The sequence below is a fragment of the Geospiza fortis genome, unplaced genomic scaffold, assembly GCF_000277835.1.
Source record: "Geospiza fortis unplaced genomic scaffold, GeoFor_1.0 scaffold10, whole genome shotgun sequence".
Taxonomy (NCBI): Eukaryota; Metazoa; Chordata; class Aves; order Passeriformes; family Thraupidae; genus Geospiza; species Geospiza fortis.
Window position 1 is genome coordinate 3,744,499 of NW_005054326.1, and position 12,078 is coordinate 3,756,576.

The 12,078-nt window shown below is 38.9% G+C and overlaps 1 protein-coding gene across 2 annotated transcripts in view; it reads left to right on the forward strand.

Moving 5' to 3' along the window:
* Positions 1-11,825: 11,825 nt before the first annotated feature.
* CCDC91 (coiled-coil domain containing 91) overlaps positions 11,826-12,078 on the forward strand; it is a 112,736-nt gene continuing 112,483 nt past the window's right edge. Inside the window, exon 1 of one of the 2 annotated variants that reach the window (XM_031057058.1) lies at positions 11,826-12,022. The gene's annotated coding sequence lies outside the window, so the exon portion shown is untranslated. The remainder of the gene's footprint in view (positions 12,023-12,078) is intronic. The other variant, XM_005421044.2, reaches the window with a different exon arrangement.

A 12,078-nucleotide genomic window follows, 5' to 3' on the forward strand; every position in this document is an offset into this window, starting at 1 on the left:
TTTACTGCTAAACCACTAATGGTTCAGGTTGATCAGGGCAGCATAATCAGTGATCAGTAATTAATCATAATTAATAATATCCGAGTTCCATGATGGTAAAACAAAGCAAGTATAGAAAAACAGTGTCTGCCACTTGCCTGTCTCACAAATGCCCTGCTCTGTTTATTGTCTTTACATAGAAGAAGAGCATCTTTTGTGGGATTTTGTGGGCAGGATATTTGATTTTCTGTGAAGGAAAAGGCCTCTTTCAACTACTCAGCTTTAAAAAACAAAAATAAAAACAAAAATGAGAAAAAAAGAAGTAAAATTAAATATAAATAAAAATACAGGACATGAATAACTTCAAGATTCTCTAGTTTCAGTAGAGTAAGTTATTACCCATTCCTGGAACCCATAAGCACATTCACACTAGAGCCCCTGCCTTTGAATGTTATTTGGAGAGGTCCATGATATGATTATTGATAATACCCTTCCTTTCAAATCCCTGATAAGAAGCCATGACTGCCACTGCCAGTCTGTCACAACCAGACACTCTCTACACATCATTCATGGGGGTTTTCTTCTCTCATTTCATATTTGCTGCACAAAAGAATCATAACTGGCAGTGTTGATGTAAGTCTTAATATTTGTTTCAAAAGAATGTACTTAATGAATCTGCTTTTTTTTTTAAAAAAAAAAAAAGTAAATTTTGACTTCAGTCAAACCTCAGGATATTTGCTGGAGTAAAGCCAAAACCAACCCACCCTAAACAAAATGGAATCCCTGAGAATGAATCCCTTCCCAAAACTAAGAACAGGTTCGGTCCTGTGTTTCTGAAGCTGGATAGATTCTATCAGTACCACATAATTACTCTCATAGCTCCTTACAATGCCTGCTAAAACAGAGCAGTAGACCTGAAATGTGTCAGTGGACTTCAGAATGACAGCTGTCTCCTTAATAAAGGATGTTTTCTGTCAGCAGGCCCTGTACCAGGGCATAAAATTTCCTAGTTCCTCGGGATAGACCTGCATTGCCATGTGTGCACAATCTCAAGCTTAAAATGTGGTTTCTGCAACAGCTTTATTGTCTGTGTGTAACTGCATGTTCAGACTCAGCTTCAGCATATACCACCATGCTCACTGGCTGGAAACTCTGTGCTGGAGTAGGAACACGATCAGAGGATTGGGATCTGATTTATGATTCAGCTCTATTGTTACAGAAAGCAATGGGCATGGCTGAATTAATTTGTCCTGGCTCCAGTCCTCCAAAAACCATATCAGCTTGCCATGTCCTTCCACCATGACTCAATAGCAACATAATCTCAGAATTCTATTAAAAATCTGTTAGGCATGAAGCACACTTGTGCCTCCTGAGGGAGTCTTTATGGGATTACGTAGCTCTTACATGAAGCAGTTTAGTGAATTACAATATAGAAGAGAATTATGTGAGCCTAGGAGAAAAATAAAATTTTTGAAAATATTTAAAGGAAGAAAAAGTTTTCCTCTAACCACCAAACAAAGAAGGCCACAGAGGGAGTATAATTCTGATCTGGATGCAACAGGAGAATACAATACAAGACTAAAAAATGAAGAATTTAATATTTGTTCATACACATCCTCAATATCAACCAGCCCTGCAGGGACACACATGCCTGTTCCATGGAAAGAAGGGTGGATATAACCTACATGATTTCATTTTTGAGCCCCTGTAATTCAATGGCAGGACCACAAGTGAAACAGGTAAGTTGGGCCATATCCCCCACGATGCATTCAAAGTGTGAGACCACAGGGCACCAGACCCTAACAAGGTGGATTTTGGAAATCCCACCACCACAGCTTGGATCCTACACATGCCTCAGCTGCAGACCATCACTGCAGGTCCTGTTGAGCAAACCCTGTTGACTGCACAGGTGTAATGCTGACGTTTTACAGTGCTGTGAGCACAGGTGTGAGGTCTGTCATGAAAGGTGCAGCACATATGGAAAAACTGGGAAATCTAAAATTCTATTGTGGAAATTTTCTAAGTGGTTGATGCCAGGATGAGTAAACATAAGATGTGGGGACAGTCTGTTCACAACTCTGGGGGCTGCACCTTTCAGATCTTTCATATTTCTGTGAAGCATAAAAATATGGACATATTAGAAAGGCAAAGTACAAGAGAATAGGTATCATACTACAGAAAACAGGTATTTAAACAATCATCTGGTGAAAATTCTTATCCTACATACATTTCCTAATTTCCTTGGCATGACTGAAAATGAATTCTCTGCAAACCTAGTTAGAATAGTGTGATAAATTGAAAACCATCACAAAGTAAACCCGAGTGAATAGAAAACGGACATTGCCTGGGATATCACACCTTACTTCACAAATAGGTGTACAAGCTATGTAGAGGAACTTTACTAACAGTGAACTTTAAAAAGTACAGGCACTTTTATGAGAGTGAGCTGGGTTTATCCCTGCAGTGTCTATGGAATGTGAAGGGTTAGGTGGAGGCAAGCCCTACAGCCTGTGGGGTCAATCTCACACGAGACACACACGCAAGTGTCATTTACGCGCTGCGGAGCTCGCCAACACTTGCTGACTTCAGAAAGTATGTGCACAAAACCGTGGGCAAGACTGAACAGCCACTTTTCAAACTGAAGTTTGTTCACAGAAATGCAAACACTTTTTGCAATCTGATTCTAATTAACAATAGAGTCATTCATTCATTCTCTAACAAATGAGCAGAAATCCCCTTCCTTTAGCAATACACAGACATTTGATAGTAACTGAGCATTTGAGGTGATTATGTGTTACAAGATCTGATTCTCTTGTATTTAACACTCAAGTCTTGTTTCCATCTCAGCTATAGGCCACAAAACAACTGTGCTGGATTATTTGCTTTGGGGCATTGGAAGAAGAAATCTTCTATACACAGCTGCAAAGAAAGCAGTGTTTTGACACAATGAAGAGAACTTCAGGGCTGTCCTAATACTTAGCTCATAATCCCCAGAACAGAAAAGTACCTGCTGAGTGTCAGCAGGAGCAGCTAGCACAGTCCTTTTTTATGGTCTGAGATCTCTCCCACATGAAACTTCCCAGTGATTCCACTGATCCCAACTAATAAAACCAGATCTGTGAGGAAGCATCCCCCAGGCTGCTGGCAATACCCAGTTGCTAGTAAGCGCTTGATGCAGCTATCAAGCTATTGCCACTTAAAAAAGCCCCAAAACCCAACAGAACAATTCAAACCAAAAAGAAAAAAACCTACTGACCATTAAGCAAGTATTTTAATTACAAAATACAAAAGTATTTTAATTACAAAAAGTAAAATGTTTGCTACACTAGAAACTGAGATTCCTGCACAAGAGCCTACTGTTGGCTTATGTTCAATTTGTTGTCCGCCAGAATTCCCAGGACTTTTCTAGGACAACTGCTTCTCCGAGACTCTTGTTTAAATCATGAAATCTTCAAGTTTGGAAATACATTTTTGCTTTCTTCACTCATGCAAACAATATACTGGTGTGATATTCCATTATAATATGCTAATAAATACTGTTATTTCTAAAATATATAGTGTACTAAAATGTGGATCAATGGATTAAGGTCAAAATTCTCCCAAGTAATTTTGCAAGCATTCATCCTAATTTTTTTAACATGTGGACACATTTGTTAATACATATTTTCAAAAAGACAGATGTTTCAATTACTTTAAAAGTTTAATAATCTTTTGTACAACTGAAAAATGCAAATTTTGTTTATATGCATAAGTTGTCTTACAAACACTGCAAGTAAACTAAGAGATTGTAACATTTCAGGCCGTGCCAGATGTTTAATACTTGCTCAAAAATTCTTGATTGCCCAAAGTAATTCTATGCAATTAATATGGCCCATGGCAGAGGGTTTGGAAATAAAGTATTTTTAAGGTCCCTTCCAACCCAAACCATTCAATGATTCTATGATCTTAATGGGTACAAAACTACAAAACATTGGGACTCAATTTTCTGGTGCCATGAATTTATCTGCAGTGTTCCCAACAGGAATATTCCTTTGCTCATTGTGAAATGAAAATTTTGGTCCATGAAAACCACCAACAGTAGTGGCCATCACAATTTGCCCACTGAAATATATCACCAGAAAGCCAATGATCCATTTTTTAAAATTGCTTGTTTTGGTAAAAATAATTGCCAAGCATTTCAAGTGCCACTGGCAGATCATGAGTAGAGGTTAATTTCAAATGTTATAATGGCATCTTTTGAGGGTTAGATGCAGGAATCTTACTTTATAGCATAGCAAATAGTTTACTTTTTCTTTTGTAATTAAAATACTTGCTAAATGGTAAACAGGGTTTTATGATGGATTTTTTTTTTTTAAGTGGCAATATCTTGATAGCTACATCAACAGGAGATTTTCCCTCTAAAAACAGTAAGAGTTGCTAGCACTTAGCACCTGCTTAGCAATTTCTGGGTTTGCCCAAATAACCCCTTTTAAAAAAAAATCATTAGGGGTGTCTTTTTCACTCATTTCCCCTATGTGACAATGTAATTCATGAGTACCAAAAGTCTCCAATGCTACTTGTAATTCTTTGCTTGACAGGAGGTTTCTCTGATACACTTGCACATTAGCAAATATTTACCTATTTTCAATAAAAATATCTAGTCAAACTATCTTTTTATGGTCTTAATTAAACTTTTTCACAGCAGCTTAACTACTTGGAAGTGTTTCAAGTAGAAAAACAAACTCTAGTATATGAATGAATAATCAGGATCAGAGTACTGATCATCTATTTGCTTGACAGTTATTCTAATGATGTTATCCCCCCAAAAAGGACCATATGGTTAATCATTCTCCCTAAAATTTAGCGTGAAGACATGGCAAAGCATGTCTTCATTCAGGAAAGAGAAGTGGAACAGGAACACGTGTTCCTTTTAGCTCTGTAATTTCAAGCTCAGTCTTTGACTATATGTAGACATGGATGTGACATTCCTGGCGGTGCAGTGGCCCAGCACTGTTGGATTACTGCTGGAGAAAGGAATGGTCAGTCCCCTCTGACTGCCAGTGGAAGGAATGCCATTCCCTGGCTAAGAGCTGTCCAACACGGATGGCTGCAGCCACCGCCGCTGACGAAGTCCAGGTCTCACAAAAAGGTGCACACTTTTTACAACGAGTACTAATTGAGGGTTTTTTTTTCTTCCAGAACCTTTCTGGCTTTTTGCCTGTGTCTATCTCAAACATAACAAATTCATAGGTGGTTATAAATAACTCCAGGATTGCATTCAGACGCTCAGTCTGAAGATTTTTAGGTCTTACCACAAGCTATTTTTAACAGTGGATATTAAGACACCCATAAGGAATTAAATGCTAATATGCTGAACAATCTGAGGCAGTACCTGGTTCCAGCAAGTTTGGTCAGAGAGGATTCCAGGACTGAATAATATGGCACTGCATCTGGTTCAACTACTGCACTAGAGTCATGATTGCACAGTAGGACAGACAATTCCAAGCAGCTGCTCCAAAATAATAGTATTTGTCCTTCTTTGGAGCTCCAGCTCATCCCCTGAGTAACTGGAATATTTGCTCATGCAAGTTCTCTGTAATATTTCACACCCACCTTTTTAGCTGTTGGATCATTTACCTGACATTTCTGAGATCCTAGAAATTCTGAGATTCATCTCTGGGTTTTCATATTTTGGAGGAAACTGTGCCAGTTCCTGCTTGAGGGAAGTTCAGGATGGACTGCATGAGTTCCTAGATTACCTAATGTCTATTTCAAGTCATTACTATGAACAGCAAACTTACTATTATAAATTTTCTCAGTAATTTTAGCAGAATAATAATAAACAACTCAAATTCCTATGATAAAGCTCTATCTTTCAAATATAGGTACTCTGAGTAGAGGAACTAAATGTAAGGAAGTGGTACAATTTTACTCTCTCATTTCTTGAGTTACTCTCCACAAGACTGCATTGATAAGACAAATCCAGTAGTGCTGCAAAGCCTGCCATTTTCTTTTCAAGTATTTATTAAAAATTAAAATAAATGCAGAAGAACAACAACACAGCAAAAACTTAAAGAGGAGCAAAATCTTTTGGTCCATTGAATTTCTCTGCTACAGGACATTAACCCACAACATATGCTTAACTTCATGTATTTTGGCAACATTGTGGAGAAGATACTGATGATGTTATAAATAAAGTTATGTTTCAATCCAATCCATAGAAGCCTTGAATACTGAAGCTCTAAGAAAGCCAAAGGTGAAAAGAGAACTATTTTCAAGTGGCAATACTTTTGTCCTCCAAAATGATTTCTTCTGGGAGTTCTTACCCTAGGTGTTGAGAGAATTTATGGACTTTGTTTGTCCACTCTTTCAAACACCCACAAAACATGCATACATTTGCTGCCAGCTGAAGAATCCAGCCCTACTTCTTGTTGGTGAGGTCTGGCTGATTTTAAGTGCCTCAAGTATGTTCATAATGGCTTTAAAAAGAACTACTTGGACATTTCCCTCACAGCTAAACCATTCTCCCAGCACTTGTGCAGTTTTCTGTGATGTTTAGGTGACCTCTTTGTGCCATATTGTTTACACTGGAGTTTCTGTGAACTCAAATATTTATATATTTTGACATTAAATAAGGGAAGCTAAAATACCATAAGAAATTACTACCTGAAGTAAAAGCACTGTTCATAATTGCTCTTGCAGATGTAAGCAAAAGCTGATTTAAAAAGAATTGTGCTTGTGACCCAAAAATCTGTCTTAAACCTTTTACCATGATTTCAAAAAGATGTCTCCAGCGTAGCTTTGCTGCTTATAGAAATGCACTTAACATATAAATCAATTAAACCAGGAAAAAAGGTAGCTGAAAAATAGATCACGGATTACAAATTCAAAAGTACTTCCATGGGATTTAAAAAACAGCAGGATCCAATATTTAAAACAAAAACACCCAACCCAGAAAAGACCAAGCCACCTAGTACAGTGTTTATTTAGATGCACAAAAGCTGTGATAATTAGAGAAGGTTAGTTAGGCAGATACTACTAATTGACTGCAAGGACAAGATTGCATGACTCGAGATGGCAGGTACAGTACAACATTTACCAGAATGATTCTTGGTGAAGCTGCAGAAACCTTGGCATTTCTGCCAATAAACAGATTCTATAAATGGTGAAAAAAAACCCCAAACCAAAACCCAACACTTTAGAATGTGGCCTCTGGGTTCTGTCATCTAAGAGAAGAAATATATTTTAATAGGTAGAGGAGAAACGTTACTCTATAGTGGTTTTTGTTTTACAGCAAGAGTTTTAACTGTCTACTTTTAGTAAATTTTCTTGAAAGGAAATTACAATGATTTCTATACTATGTTTTTTCCTAGAAAACCCTAAAAGGCAAACAAGTATGGTATGCCTTGACTGTGGGTTTTTTAGCGGGTGGAAAAGGGTGGCAGAATTTTGCTAAGCTGGATTGTGGTCTAGCAACAAATATAGCAACAAAATTTTGCTTTATTGCCAATTGTGAAGTCTGAAGTATGTGAGTACCTCAGCAGGGTAAAGATCAGAGATTTAAGTTGAAATAGACTAAATTATCCTACACATGATGGCTACTTTCACAGTTAATACAGCATTTTCTTCTTCTGCCCTTTCAAGCTGACTGGACATTGCTCCTAATAGTGGCCACAAGAATGAGACAGGATGTTGGTTCTTGTTGTGGAAATGATAGTTTGGCAACAAGATGAACTTGGTCCATTCTTCCCTGCTGATCACCAAACAGTGGATCATAAAGACTTTAGATTCCCAAAGGTTTGGCTGTGTTTGAAAGAGAAAAAAATAGTGGTTACCTTTCATATAAAGAATCTCACTGTCCCACGCCCCATTGTCTCCATCTGCTTCAGGGTAAGAAAAGTAAATACTTCATTTTGTTGTGTTCTATCACAACTTCCTTTAGTATGGAAGTCAGCCCTGTAGGTTAATGATGGCATTTAACAGTGGTAAATCAATCCATATCTACTTTAAAAATCATGCTTGTTTAGCAGTTTTGCTTATTTCTCTACTAGGATTTAAAAAAAAACCTCCAGTCCAACAGCATTACAAACATTGTTTCCTTTGGAAGACCCACAAATATGACTGGCTTCATACCACACAAAAATGCTCAAATGAAGGGGGGTATCATCCACCTATTTATAACCACCCAGGGCTACCATGTAAGGCTGAATGAATTTTAAAAAAAAAAAGTTCCAGAACTGACAGGAATCTCTATAAACTTTGCTCTCTCTAGGAGACAAAACAATAACATTCAGCCCAAATTAAGATGCTTTTTGGTCTTGGATTGTTTCAAACTATTTTGGGTGCAATTATGCTGGGCCTTCTGTTTTTCAGTATTATGAAAGGTCTTTTTCATATTTCATAAAGCTTTAGAGAGAAACATAGTTTAAAGCTGAGTACAGCGAAAAAATATAAACAATCAACCTTTTGCTATTTACTACATGCAACCTTAAGCCAAAATACAAGCCTCCCATACAGCTTCTTCTTCCTGATTCCTTCTAAAAGCTGTAATCAGTGTATAATTTGCAATGTCTTTCCTCCTCTTACTTTTTTTTTTCTACTTGCTGAATTTGCACTTAATAAATTGTCCACTTCAAGGAATGAGTCTGAGGCTGAGACAAATGGATTTTCTTGTTTCTGCTTTTGCTTCTTTGCCCTTCAGTTTCCCAAAATACAGTGGCTGTAGAGAATCAATACTGCTTTGGAAAAAAATGCCAACAATTTATACAGACAGTCTGACCAAACTGAGGTATTCAATGAAATGCAATGCAGGGCAGTAATAAAAATTTGGCTCTATTTCCTTAGGGTGTGCTACAACAAGAAATATTCCTGAACTATAAGGGGCATTATCCAGGGAGATTTTCAAAGTGAGCTCATGGGTGCTTTGAGACAGGTCAGATGAAATAAAAATTGAAGTAGATTCACGAAGAGCAGTTTATTTCAAGGACTACAGTGTGGAAAATCAGTAGGGAAGATAGGAAGACGATTATCAAAACAAAACCACATCAGACCCCAAGGAAACCAAAAATACAGATATTTCGAAAATTATAGCCTTAAAAAAACCCAACAAGTAGACAAAAAATCCCAGCCAGAGATAGAGGCCTGTGTTACAAAGATCTAAATTGTGTGGAAGAGATGTTGAAATGGATTTTTGGACAAACTAAATATAATCATACACAAAAAAACCCTTAATATTTGAATCCTTTTTTGGAACAGTTCTAGTATGGTAGGCACACTTTACTCTTGTGCTCCTGGTATATAAATTAAGGATAGAAGATAAAAAATTAATGCAGCTTCAGTGGAAAATCAAAAGAAAAGTGCTTTCATTTTTCTCATCTACAAAATTCTGACATGGAAAAAAAAAGTAAAAGAAATCTGGTATTGGTCATAAAAAGATTAACTAAAATCAGGAATAATAATAATAATAATAATAGTAACAAGGAATACATTTACTTCTACTAAACTTCAAAATGGAGAAAAAAAGCTAATTAGAGGATTCCACATTTTGAGGGGACACTTTTCTTTTGATAAGAAGAAAAGTGTAAAGTTATGTGTACTAAATAATAATATTCAAAACCCAAAAGACACAGCTGTGCTTTAAAGACAGAGTGAAATTGTAATTATCTAATTTGGCTTGGTAAGAGCTACGTTTTCTTGGCTTTTTGCCCAGAATACATTTATCCCTTCTTCAAAAAACAGTATAGCAAATTCTAAAACAGAAAAAGAACATGCTACAGAGATGCAATACAAGAACACGTTGATGATAAATGTAACATACTTATGGATTTCTGCCTTCAGTGATCCAAATTGACATTAATCTGTACAAAGAGAATAATATCTTGATAGTAAAAAAAGGTGAAATCTTCAATTTATTGACAAAACAGGAGCAGGCACCCCAGGCCTCAGAGTAGGTTTGAACACCACCCTGGAAAGAACCTCCTGAAATCCTGAGAATCTAAACGTTCACTTTTAGCACTACAGAAACCAACCAAATAACTACTGAATAAAACTTTAAAAAACCTATTGAATGCACCAACATTAATATAGAATATTGAGAAGATGTTTTCAGGGTGACTTTTTCCCCTTTACATCCAAGAAGAAATTCTACCATCTGACTGACTGATATAATGGTCTTTAGCTGGGATAACACTGCAGTAGAGGATTAACTAATGGAGAAAACAAGCCCTCAATTGCTGCTTTTGTCTGTTGATTATGAATGTTTCAGAAACTTCTATCAAACTGTAAAATTTTATAATGCTCAGCACACAGGCACAAGCTTTTTTTCCCCATGGTGTATCTTAGAAGAAGACTGATAAAGTCGTGTGCAATTTACCCCTCCAAAAAATCATGTCCTATAGCTACCTTCAAGAACACTACAGTCAGGTATAATGGGACACAAAACCTACACCATAATATCTCTTCATTTCAGTAATATTTTGGTGAGGCCCTGGCACAGGTTGCCCAGAGAAGCTCTGGCTGTCCTGTCCCTGGAAATGTCCAAGGCCAGGTTGGACTGGGCTTGGAGCAGTCTGGGGTAGTGGAAAGGTGTCCCTTCCCATTTGGAAGCCAAACCAGTCTGTAATTCTGTGATTTTATGTTTCTTCATGTAGCATGGAACAGGAAACTGTGGCAAGGTAGTGCTCCAGTGGCATAATGTTAAATCTTTTTCATTCTCTGACTTTTAATGTACTGTTCATTAAGTATCTTTCTACTGATACTTCTTCTACTGATACTGACACAGTTCTGTTCACAAAAGAGGTTTGTAGTGAAATTAACGAATTGTTTTCCCAGTTCATCGCAATGTGTCATTCACAGCTCAGCTGCCTGCCCTTACTTTGGCCTCTTTATGCCACGTCCTCTCATAGAATGGCACAAAGGCTTATCTCCTCCTGCCCAGCCTAGGGCTGGTGTGATCCTCACTGTCCTGTCAGTTCCTGATTCATTTCCATGCTTCTCAGCAAAAGAAAGACAAGGAGAAGGGCCACAAAGGTGATGAGTGATGAGCAGGTCTCTGGTGAGGAGAGACTGTGGGAGCTGGGGCTGTTTATTCTGGAGAAGAGAGGACTGAGAGGGGACCTCATTAACGCAGATAAGTATCTCAAAGGAGTGCCAAGAGCAGGGACCAAACTCTTTGCAGTAGTACCCACTGACTGTATGAGGAGCAAAGTCCATAAACTAAAACACGAGAAGTTTAATTTTAATATGATGAAGAACTTCTTCCCATTGAGGGTGGCAGAGCACTGGGACAGCTGCCCAGGGAGGGTGTGGATACTCCCACTCTGGAGACATTCCAAACCCACCTCTGTGCCACCTGCTCTGCGTGACCCTGTCCTGGCACAGAGGTTGGACTGGATGATCTCCAGATGTTCCTTCCAACCCTCAGGGTCCTGTGATTCTGGGACGACACTGAAGAGACACCGCTGATGCTCTGCCACTCACCGAACCTACGGTCGGGCTGGGTGAGCAAACACGGACCGGGACCCAAAGGGCAAGGGGCAGAGGCTCCATCGAGGGCCGGGGGTGATGGCCTGGGCGATTAGAGCCGTGATTCCAGCCAGCTGTGATTCCAGCCGTGCTTGTAGCGCTGCCCGGCAGGATCACTGAGCGGCGGGGGCGGCCCCGAGCCCGGCCGGGATGAGCAGCAGCGCCCGGCGCTGCGGGGGCTGTTCCCGACTTCAGGAGCTCCCTAAACACAAACAGAGCGGTCTAGAGAGTTTACAGAATGAATACTGTTTATTCTCCAAAGGGCGCACAGTGGGGCTTTCCACAAACCACGCTCAGGTGGTAATAACTCACAATCTTTTGTAAAGCAAAACTCACATGGACCCGCCTATCTAATCCACGCTCTCCGCCTACCTAATGCATATTTATCCGGTGATGCAATCTTACGCAATGCTACAAACACAAGGTTGTTTCCTTCATTAAGCAACTCGTATTGTAGAAGTTATCTGACGCCATCAGTTGCGTTTACACAAGGTGAGACAGCCCAGCCTGGGGACAGACAATTCAGCTCGGAGGCATCAAGGTGACCTCGGCCGCGGGGAGCGGGGGGGCGGCCGGATCCACATCCGGGTGAGGCCG